The 9,562-nt window shown below is 33.5% G+C and overlaps 1 long non-coding RNA gene across 1 annotated transcript; it reads left to right on the plus strand.

Moving 5' to 3' along the window:
- Positions 1–1,722: 1,722 nt before the first annotated feature.
- On the plus strand, positions 1,723–2,879 carry LOC132740810 (uncharacterized). Its single transcript, XR_009627209.1, has 2 exons — positions 1,723–1,797; positions 2,358–2,879. It is a non-coding gene; the product is annotated as an uncharacterized LOC132740810 (long non-coding RNA).
- Positions 2,880–9,562: the final 6,683 nt, after the last annotated feature.

Raw genomic sequence — 9,562 nt, forward strand, 5'->3', positions numbered from 1 at the left:
GATACAAACTACTAATACACCTAAGTAAGTGATGTCGCTACAGTATATACAAGGTCAAGTCGATAACTATACACCTAAGTAAGTTGATGTCGCTACAATAGTACATACAAGGACGATAACTATACACCTACAGTAAGTGATGTCGCTACAGTATATACAAGTACGTTTACTATACACCTAAGTAAGTGATGTCGCTATAGTATATACAAGGACGATAAACTATACACCTAAGTAAGTGATGTCGCTATAGTATGTACAAGGACGATAACTATACACCTATAAGTAAGTGATGTCGCTACAGTATATACAAGGACGATAACTATACAGTATATACAAGGACGATAACTATAGGTAAGTAAGTGATGTTGCTACGGAATATACAAGGACGATAACTATACACCTAAGTAAGTTTGATGTCGCTACAGTATATACAAGGACGATAACTATACACCTAAGTAAGTGATGTCGCTACAGTATATACAAGGACGATAACAATACACCTAAGTTAAGTGATGTCGCTATAGTATATACAAGGACGATAACTATACACCTAGGTAAGTGATGTTTGCTACGTATATAACGAACATACAAGGACGATAACTATACACCTAAGTAAGTGATGTCGCTACAGTATATACAAGGACGATAACTATACACCTAAGTAAGTGATGTCGCTACAGTATATACAAGGTCGATAACAATACACCTAAGTAAGTTGATGTCGCTATAGTATATTACAAGGACGATAACTATACACCTAAGTAAGTGATGTCGCTACAGTATATACAAGGACGTTTACTATACACCTAAGTAAGTGATGTCGCTATAGTATATACAAGGACGATAACTATACACCTAAGTAAGTGATGTCGCTATAGTATGTACAAGGACGATAACTATACACCTATAAGTAAGTGATGTCGCTACAGTATATACAAGGACGATAACTATACACCTAGGTAAGTGATGTCGCTACAGTATATACAAGGACAATAACTATACACCTAGGTAAGTGATGTCGCTACAATATAAACAAGGACGATAACTATACACCTAAGTAAGTGATGTCGCTATAGTATAAACAAGTACGATAACTATACACCTAGGTAAGTGATGTTGCTATAGTATATACAAGGACGATAACTATACACCTAAGTAAGTGATGTCGTCTTCAGTATATACAAGGACGATAACTTATACACCTAAGTAAGTGATGTCAATACAGTATAAACAAGGACGATAACTATACGTACCTAAGTAAGCGATGTCGCTATAGTTTATACAAAGACGATAACTTTACACCTAAGTAAGTGATGACGCTACAGTATATACAAGGACGTTTTACTATACACCTAAGTAAAGTGATGTCGCTATAGTATATACAAGGACGATAACTATACACCTAAGTAAGCGATGACCTTACAGTATATACAAGGACGATTACTTTTACCTAAGTAAGTGATGACGCTACAGTATATACAAGGAAGATAATTATACACCTAAGTAAGTGATGTCGCTACAGTATAGACAAGGACGATAACTATACACCTAGGTAAGTGATGTCGCTACAGTATAAACAAGGACGATAACTATACACCTAAGTAAGTGATGTCGCTACAGTATATACAAGGACGATAACTATACACCTAGGTAAGTGATGTCGCTATAGTATATACAAGGACGATAACTATACACCTAAGTAAGTGATGTCGCTACAGTATATACAAGGACGATAACTATACACCTAAGTAAGTGATGACGCTATAGTATATACAAGGACGATAACTATACACCTAGGTAAGTGATGTCGCTACAGTATATACAAGGACGATAACTATACATCTTAGTAAATGATGTCGCTACAGTTTGTGAAAGTTGAACAATTAATGACACTGACGTCCGTCAATTAGCACGGTTCTGCTCTACTGAAACACTTTTTAAGTTTGTTTTTAAAGTTATAGAAAAACAGTTAGAAAGTTAGATTATGTCGGTTCAATTATGTTTTTAGGTTTTCCATCTATTTTTTTACTGTTTGTTACGTCACCCATGTTACTTTCCTTCTTCGCCATCAACAAAAGTATGACATCACTATTTTTTCATGTTAATATGAACATTGTAACAGCCTCATTCTGCTGTGGTATTTATTCATCTTTGTTACATACTAATCATTCCGTTTCTAATATTCTTTGACTAAAAGTGAAATTACATTACATAAATTTACTATGGAATTAAGAAAGTATAATTGTACTAGTTAGCTTTATACAGAAAAAACATGCAAATAATTACATATTTCCATCTTGCCAATTTTATCATTTTCTTAAAATATCATTTTATCTTTTTACTATTTCATGTACCAGGTAATACCGGCACTAGATAAACAAAATATGTCTACAGAAGAAGCAGGCAATCCGTACCCCCGTTATAACAACAATGAGGTCTAATAACAACATATAATAGTGTTTGCATTGAAACAACATCAGCAACAACAACAACAACATCAGCAGCGATACCACACGATGGAATGAATATAAAATCACAAGAATATACTTGTCTGGAGTGTTGTACTGGATTAGGTTATATCATCACGATATATCATAAGTTGAAGCTATATATTTACTTGTCTGTTTACTAAAATAATGTATTCACTGAATCAGATATTATTTGAAGTCACTGAAATTTGAGATACTTACGAGTCTTGTACAAAATGTTAGAAATAAATGACTTTGAAATAGACTCATCAAGGCGCGAAGTTGTTCACAAATTAAAAAACTATAGAGACAATTATAACAGGTTGTTAATCTGTTATTTCAGATGAAAATTTGTCTATTTAAAAGTTATCGCATTTCTGTATTATATAATATATCATGATTTTAATAATATTTTGTATAATGTTTGTTATAATATTTGTATGATATGATGTGCATTTGAGATACACTGTGTTTGTTGAAAGAGCATCGTCGGATACCCACGATTGATAAACATGTTACATAACATGCATGCAAGATGAGTACATTTTCTTAGTTCCATAGGATAGATTTGATATTCACAAAATATAAACATTTATATGGACTAAAAACAGTAGTATTTCTAGCAAAGAAATCAAATGCACGTAAAAAGCTGACATCAATTTTGCAAAGAGAGGCACCCGAGTTCTTTCTCCACCAGTAAAGATGGAGAGTCGCCATAATGACGTACACTGTTTTTGTGCGACGCCACCGCCCCACACCCACCCAAAAAAACGAAAATCAAATTAAATGAGACATGCTTTTAAATTTATCATTTCTTACAGGATGGAATGTCATTAACTGTATTTGATTTCTCATAGGAACATTATGTGTACAACAAGAAATTTAACAAACAAACCCATACTTTACTCTTAAATTTATGCAATGTTGGTATATTTTACTTTCGCACACCGTTGCTGCCGATACACACAAAAAAATGTTTGTTTCGTTTTTTAGCCATTCCGAGACTCATCACGTGACCGTTATTTATACACTTAACAAATCTTATAAGTGTGCATGCATAAATGGTCTCATAGGTGTATCAATATTTGCCCGATCATGCTGAAATTTTCAAAAAATACAGAAAAGAGACAGGCTATTATTTTTATTTGTTTTCTTTTTTCATTTAAGATAAGGTTTAAGATGCATTTCTAAAAAATGTGAGAGCGTGTCGAAAGTCGATGTTGCAAAATAATGTTCTTAAACCTTGTGTGCTACTCTGCCTTGGAGCGTCGTCGCATCAATGTAGCATACCGTTGGAGATAATTTTGTGGTCGGCGAGGAATGTTATAAACACTGCCAGTTACTCTGTTATGAAGATAAGCCTTCTTAAGGTAGTACACCCCTAATGGGCACTATAAGGAACTGTAAAATTGACAACATAGGACAGTTATATGCCTTAAATGTCACCTGTATGCAAAATTAAAAAAAAAATACCGTATGGTTTATGAGTTATGGACACATTTTTCTAAACTAAAACTTTGGCATTAGAAGGGCCTTTTTTTAGAAATGAGGAAACTTAATAATCTATAATATCACCATTATGAAAAATGTTTTCCTATTGCTCATTGTTAAGAAACAAATAATGACATTTAGGTAACAAATTAAACAAGCAAAATGATTGTTTTTAAACGAAATGTTTTTAATATGTATAAAAATGTAACCCTACCCCACCCACTTTTAACACTTATTTGACCATTTCCATGTGTAAAAAGCCTTTTTTAAAATATCCCTAAAATTTTCCACAATGAGGGGCTGTTTTCAAAGTTTGCCTAAATTTTCTTAAATGTATATTGGTTGGTCTTGCAAAATATAAAATACTTTTACCGTGTAGTTTTTATTTTATTAAACTTTGAAAATATCTGGTATCATATTTTCTATTAAATTTGGCATTATTTAGTAAATAAATACCTACAAAAATTATATAATTAAAATGAAACACTTTTTTCTTCCATTAGGGATCTGAGAGATTAATAAAAAATGTTAAAAAGAAAAAAAAGAAAGAAAAAAAAGTTGCCCCTTTGTGGGGTTTGAACCCACGCCCCTCAGTTTCAATACACTTTACAGTGATTCTAGCCTATTTAAATACTCTTCAAAGTGGAGATAGTGCATTAGGGGTGTACTACCTTAAGCCTTGGTATTACATTGCGGTGACCACCATGCGTTGCGCAACCTCCAAATGGTATAAACATGTAATAAGTAAAACAAATATGCAATTACGTTCGTCTTTGGAAGGAACTGAATTTAAATGATTTTCAGCTTTTACAGTGCAATGGAGTTTAAATAATTATATAAACAAATTATTTTTACCAGTCTGTGATTGGTGTACTCCAGCGTAGACCAATCCTAGGGCTATGCCACGCTGTTTAATTGATAATCTACCCATATGTTATGTTTTTCTGATATGTGGATCTCTGTTGTATTCGAGAATATCATGTGCAATTTTCTTTCACGCATTCACACAATTTTTTCGTGCATTGTGTGAATTTTGTACGTTCACGGTTGAACGCGCCGCATAATTAAATTTGACAAGTTTGAGCACGGGAAAAGTGTGGAAATGCAGCCAATAGTCAGAACCTAAAATTTTGTAAAGAAATTTTGATGAACAAAAACGTTATAAGGACATAAAAGGTGCACACTTATAAGATTTGTTTAGTGTAGACCGGACATTTAGATTTGCAAACTAAAGGGCGTTTAAACGCTTTTCCCACGACATTGGAGAAAATATATATTTCAACGAATTGCCAAGCCAAAGAACACATATCAATGTATCACTGATTCTGTTTAAAATGTCCCTTTCACGCGGGTAAAAAAAAGATCGGTTCGTGAAACTTTACTTTTTTTTTGTGACATTCGACCATACCTCAGTGGAGCATCTTTATTAAGGGTAGCATTTATTAAGTAGAGTGGTCTTTACTTGGGTTGTCTTTGACACGGTTTTCACTTTTTATACCGATTACTAGTAAATTATGCTGAACAATAAAAATACTTATTACATGTTATTACTTTATGGGACATAAAATGCTAATTACAAAAAAAAATTTAAATAGACAAAATTTACTAAAATTTTAATAAAAATATAAATATTTTGCGTGACTTATGCAGTGACGACCTTTTTTTTGCATATTGTGACTTTTATTTTGTTATTAACGTGAAAGTGTTGTTTGCATTATGTGAATAACTTTTCTTGTTCATTTTAAAATATTTAACCTTTAATTTACATTGCATTTTCAAAATTTGCATGAAAACTAACATGAGTCCGGAGGTATGCTGCTTTAACATATTTTTCTTTGACCTAATTTTCGCGAACAGAAATGTACTTAACTAGTGAAACTTGATTTAATATACTTGTCTAAAACCTTCATGTAACATTAACAACAAGTATTTTTTTCAACTAACTTATTGCCAATATTAGAACTACGGCCCTTTTGAACGGAACAAAGACTTTTCGGTATGTGTTTTTAAATTTCTTGTCAACAATCTTACTTATTTTCATTTTACTGCTCGTTTGTGTAAAGTCCTTTATCATAACCCCTCGGGCAAGAATACGAATGTCAGCCATTGTTAAACACTTTAGAGCTTTACGCTTTATTAACTATATATGTGCGAAAATTCAATAGCATAATTACTCAATTTCTTGGTAACTAATGTGATAATCTATATAGGGAATTCCAAAATAGTTATAAATCAGAGCGGGCGCTGTGGTGCAATGGTAACACTGTCTGACAACAAATCAAGGGGTTACGAGTTCGATCCCCCACTACTTCACTAAAATTACAAACACTCTTTCGTACTCTGACTCACATGACACTACTCACACACTGACATGACAAAAATAGGACACTACTCACACACTGACCTGACACACACAGGACACTACTCACAGACGGCCATGACGCACACAGGACACTACTCACAGACTGACCCGACAAACACAGGACACTACCCACAGACTGCCCTGACATACACAGGACACTACTCACACACCAACCTGACAAACACTGGACGCAGCTCACAGACTGACTTGACACACACACACACACACACAGGACACTACCCACAGACTGACCTGACACACACAGGACACTACTCACACATTAACAAACACTGGACACAACTCACAAGACTGACCTGACATACACAGGACACTACTCACAGACTGACCCGACATTTACACAGGACACTACTCACAGACTGACCTGACATACACAGGACACTACTCACAGACTGACCCGACACACACAAGACACTACTCACTGACATGACACGAACAGCACAATACTGTCACACTGACCTGACTTACATACTTACCTGAATTACAGGACACTATTCACTTACTGATCTGTTACACAACACACTACTGACACACACACACACACACACACACACACACACACACACACACACACACACAAGACACAACTCACGACTTAACTGACACACATAACACTACTCACCTGATTTTTATTATATTTACGAATACACGTCTCATATAATTCTGTTTAGAATGTCATATGTACTTATACCAGTATTATGCATTTTGAATATGTTGTATATATTGTTAAAAGCTTAGTATCTGACAGACATGCGGTCAAATGAAATAATTCAAAAGGAATTAATTTTTTCGTAGGCATTTGTTATTTAATGTAATTTCATATAAATTGCCGTATCTTATGTTCAAATTAATAATATAAACACTAATAACCTAAAATCGGTTACCGGGCGTCTATAGAGTGCTTAAATATAATGTGAAATGTATGTCGGTCAAAAGCTATACATAGCTTATGTTTTTGTGATATGTTTACATATAAATAAATTGATTTGATACTAATATACATGTAACTACAACTACATTGCATCTTCTTACTTCACCTCGAAGCGTGCTGGTCGCTGGCAAATGGATTCGGCAAAATATTTTAAGACTTGGATTGGCAAAAAAAAATATGCCAGCACTTGAACTTGAAGAGTCGTTTTCCATTCTTTTCCAAACTCTTACAACATTAAAATTTTAGGTTGCTAGGCCGCCAAGCCGCCAACTTCACAAAAAAGATGAAATAAAAAGTTTCTTCAAAGTGATTTTTTCTGTTTATATATCCTTTAAATGACAAGAATTGTCTTTTAAACTTCATTAATTGCCGTTTTATTGTTAAAAAAAACATTTCTAAAAGCTTCAAAAGTCCTCCAAAAATGATTTTTTTCCTTTTTATATACCTTTTAAATATCATAAAGACCCGTTTTTATCATATTTATAACATTTCTATACTGTTAAATTTCCGGCAGCGACCCGCGCTAGAGAAAAAAAAATTTAAATGTGATTTTGTTTCTTTTATATAACTGTTAAATGATAAGATATGTCTTTAAAAGTTAATTAAGAGTCGTTTATCAATTCTTTTCCAAACTTTCACAACTTTTACAACTTTACAACATTTTACAACATTAAAACTTTAGGCCACTTGGCTGCCAACTTCACAAATATCATAAAATAAAAAAGTTTTCTCAAAGAGTTTTTTCTTTTTATATGTCCTTTAAACAACAAGAATTGTCTTAAGAACTTCATTAAAATCCCTTTTCATTGTTTATATAACATTTCGGTAACATTAAAATGTTAGGCCGCTGGGCCGCCAGGCCGCCAACTTCACAAAGTGATTTTTTTCTTCTTATATACCTTTGAAATATCAAGAATAGTCTTAAGAGTTTCAATAAGTGCCGTTTTTATTGTTTGTATAAATTTCTCCCGGCTTTCAGGCCCATGGAAAACAAACATTTATGAATGTGATTTTTTACCCTCTTACATATAACTTTAAGATGATAAGATATGTCTTTAAAACTTAATTAAGAGTCGTTTTAATTTCTTTGACATTAAAAATATAAGGCTGTTAGACCGCCGGGTTGCAAGGGCGCCAACTTTACAAAAATGATTTAATAAAAAAAATTATCAAAATGATTTTTTCTGTTTATATATCCTTTAAATAACTTAAAGTAACAAGGATTGTCTTTAGAGCATCATTAATTGCCGTTTTTATTCTTTTTATAAGATAACTACAAATTAAAATTTTAGGCCGCCAGGCCGCCAAATTCACCAAGCCAGGCCGCCAACTTTACACCGCCAGGCACCTGGGCCGCCAACTTCACACCGCCAGGCCGCTGGGCCGCTAGGCCGCCAACTTCACACATCTTTTAAAATTCAGTTTTAAAGTCTGAAAAAGTCTTTGAGCAACTTAAAACTTTAAAAAGTAATTTCTGTCATAATTTAGCAAGCGCCGAGCATTCGTTTCTTTATGTTTTAAATGGTTTGTAACCTATTGTTAATTGTGTCAAGAAAATCGCCTTTCAGAGAAAAACAATATTTTCACACTCCAAATTGATATGCACGGCAATGTCAGTGATATACAGAGAGTGAGACAGTGAGTGATACGCTTTTTCTTGCATTGATAAAGCCGTTATTTTATTTGTGTAAATGAGACTTTATTTTCATTAAATACGAACATATTACAAATAAAACAAGTATATAGTGTCGCGGTGCGGTTTGTAATAATGATATTTTCAATAATGCACTGGTTGTACAAATAACGAGTAAAAATGTTGATTTTTATGATTACATTTGTTATTTCACTTGTCATCTAAAAATCAATATTTTCACTCGTGGCAGCAGTAGCAACGAGTGAAAATATTGATTTTTATGATCAAAAATGTAATCACAAGGTGGCGGCATCGCCGAGTGGTTAACGCGTCGGACTAGTTATCTAAGGATTGCTGACCGCGTGGGTTCAAACCCTGTCCGGGGCAAGCCGTTGTTTCCTTTAGCAAGCAACTTTACATTCATTGCTTAGTGCTGGTTGGTTCCAGGAACGGATTCGAGAGTGTTTCAATAAGCTAATAGCTTCCAACACAATCGAACTAAAATAAATTTGTATAAACCAAATCACAATCCATCTTCAACTGAGTTGAACAAATATCCTCTATATCTTAAGCTATGTTGTCCTTTCTTAATGTACAGCTTCACTTATAATTTACATACTTCTTAGTAGTTATCGCAAAATGGATATTTATAAACAATA

This window comes from Ruditapes philippinarum, unplaced genomic scaffold (assembly GCF_026571515.1).
Source record: "Ruditapes philippinarum isolate M1 unplaced genomic scaffold, ASM2657151v2 ctg2944_1_1_1_1, whole genome shotgun sequence".
Lineage (NCBI taxonomy): Eukaryota > Metazoa > Mollusca > Bivalvia > Venerida > Veneridae > Ruditapes > Ruditapes philippinarum.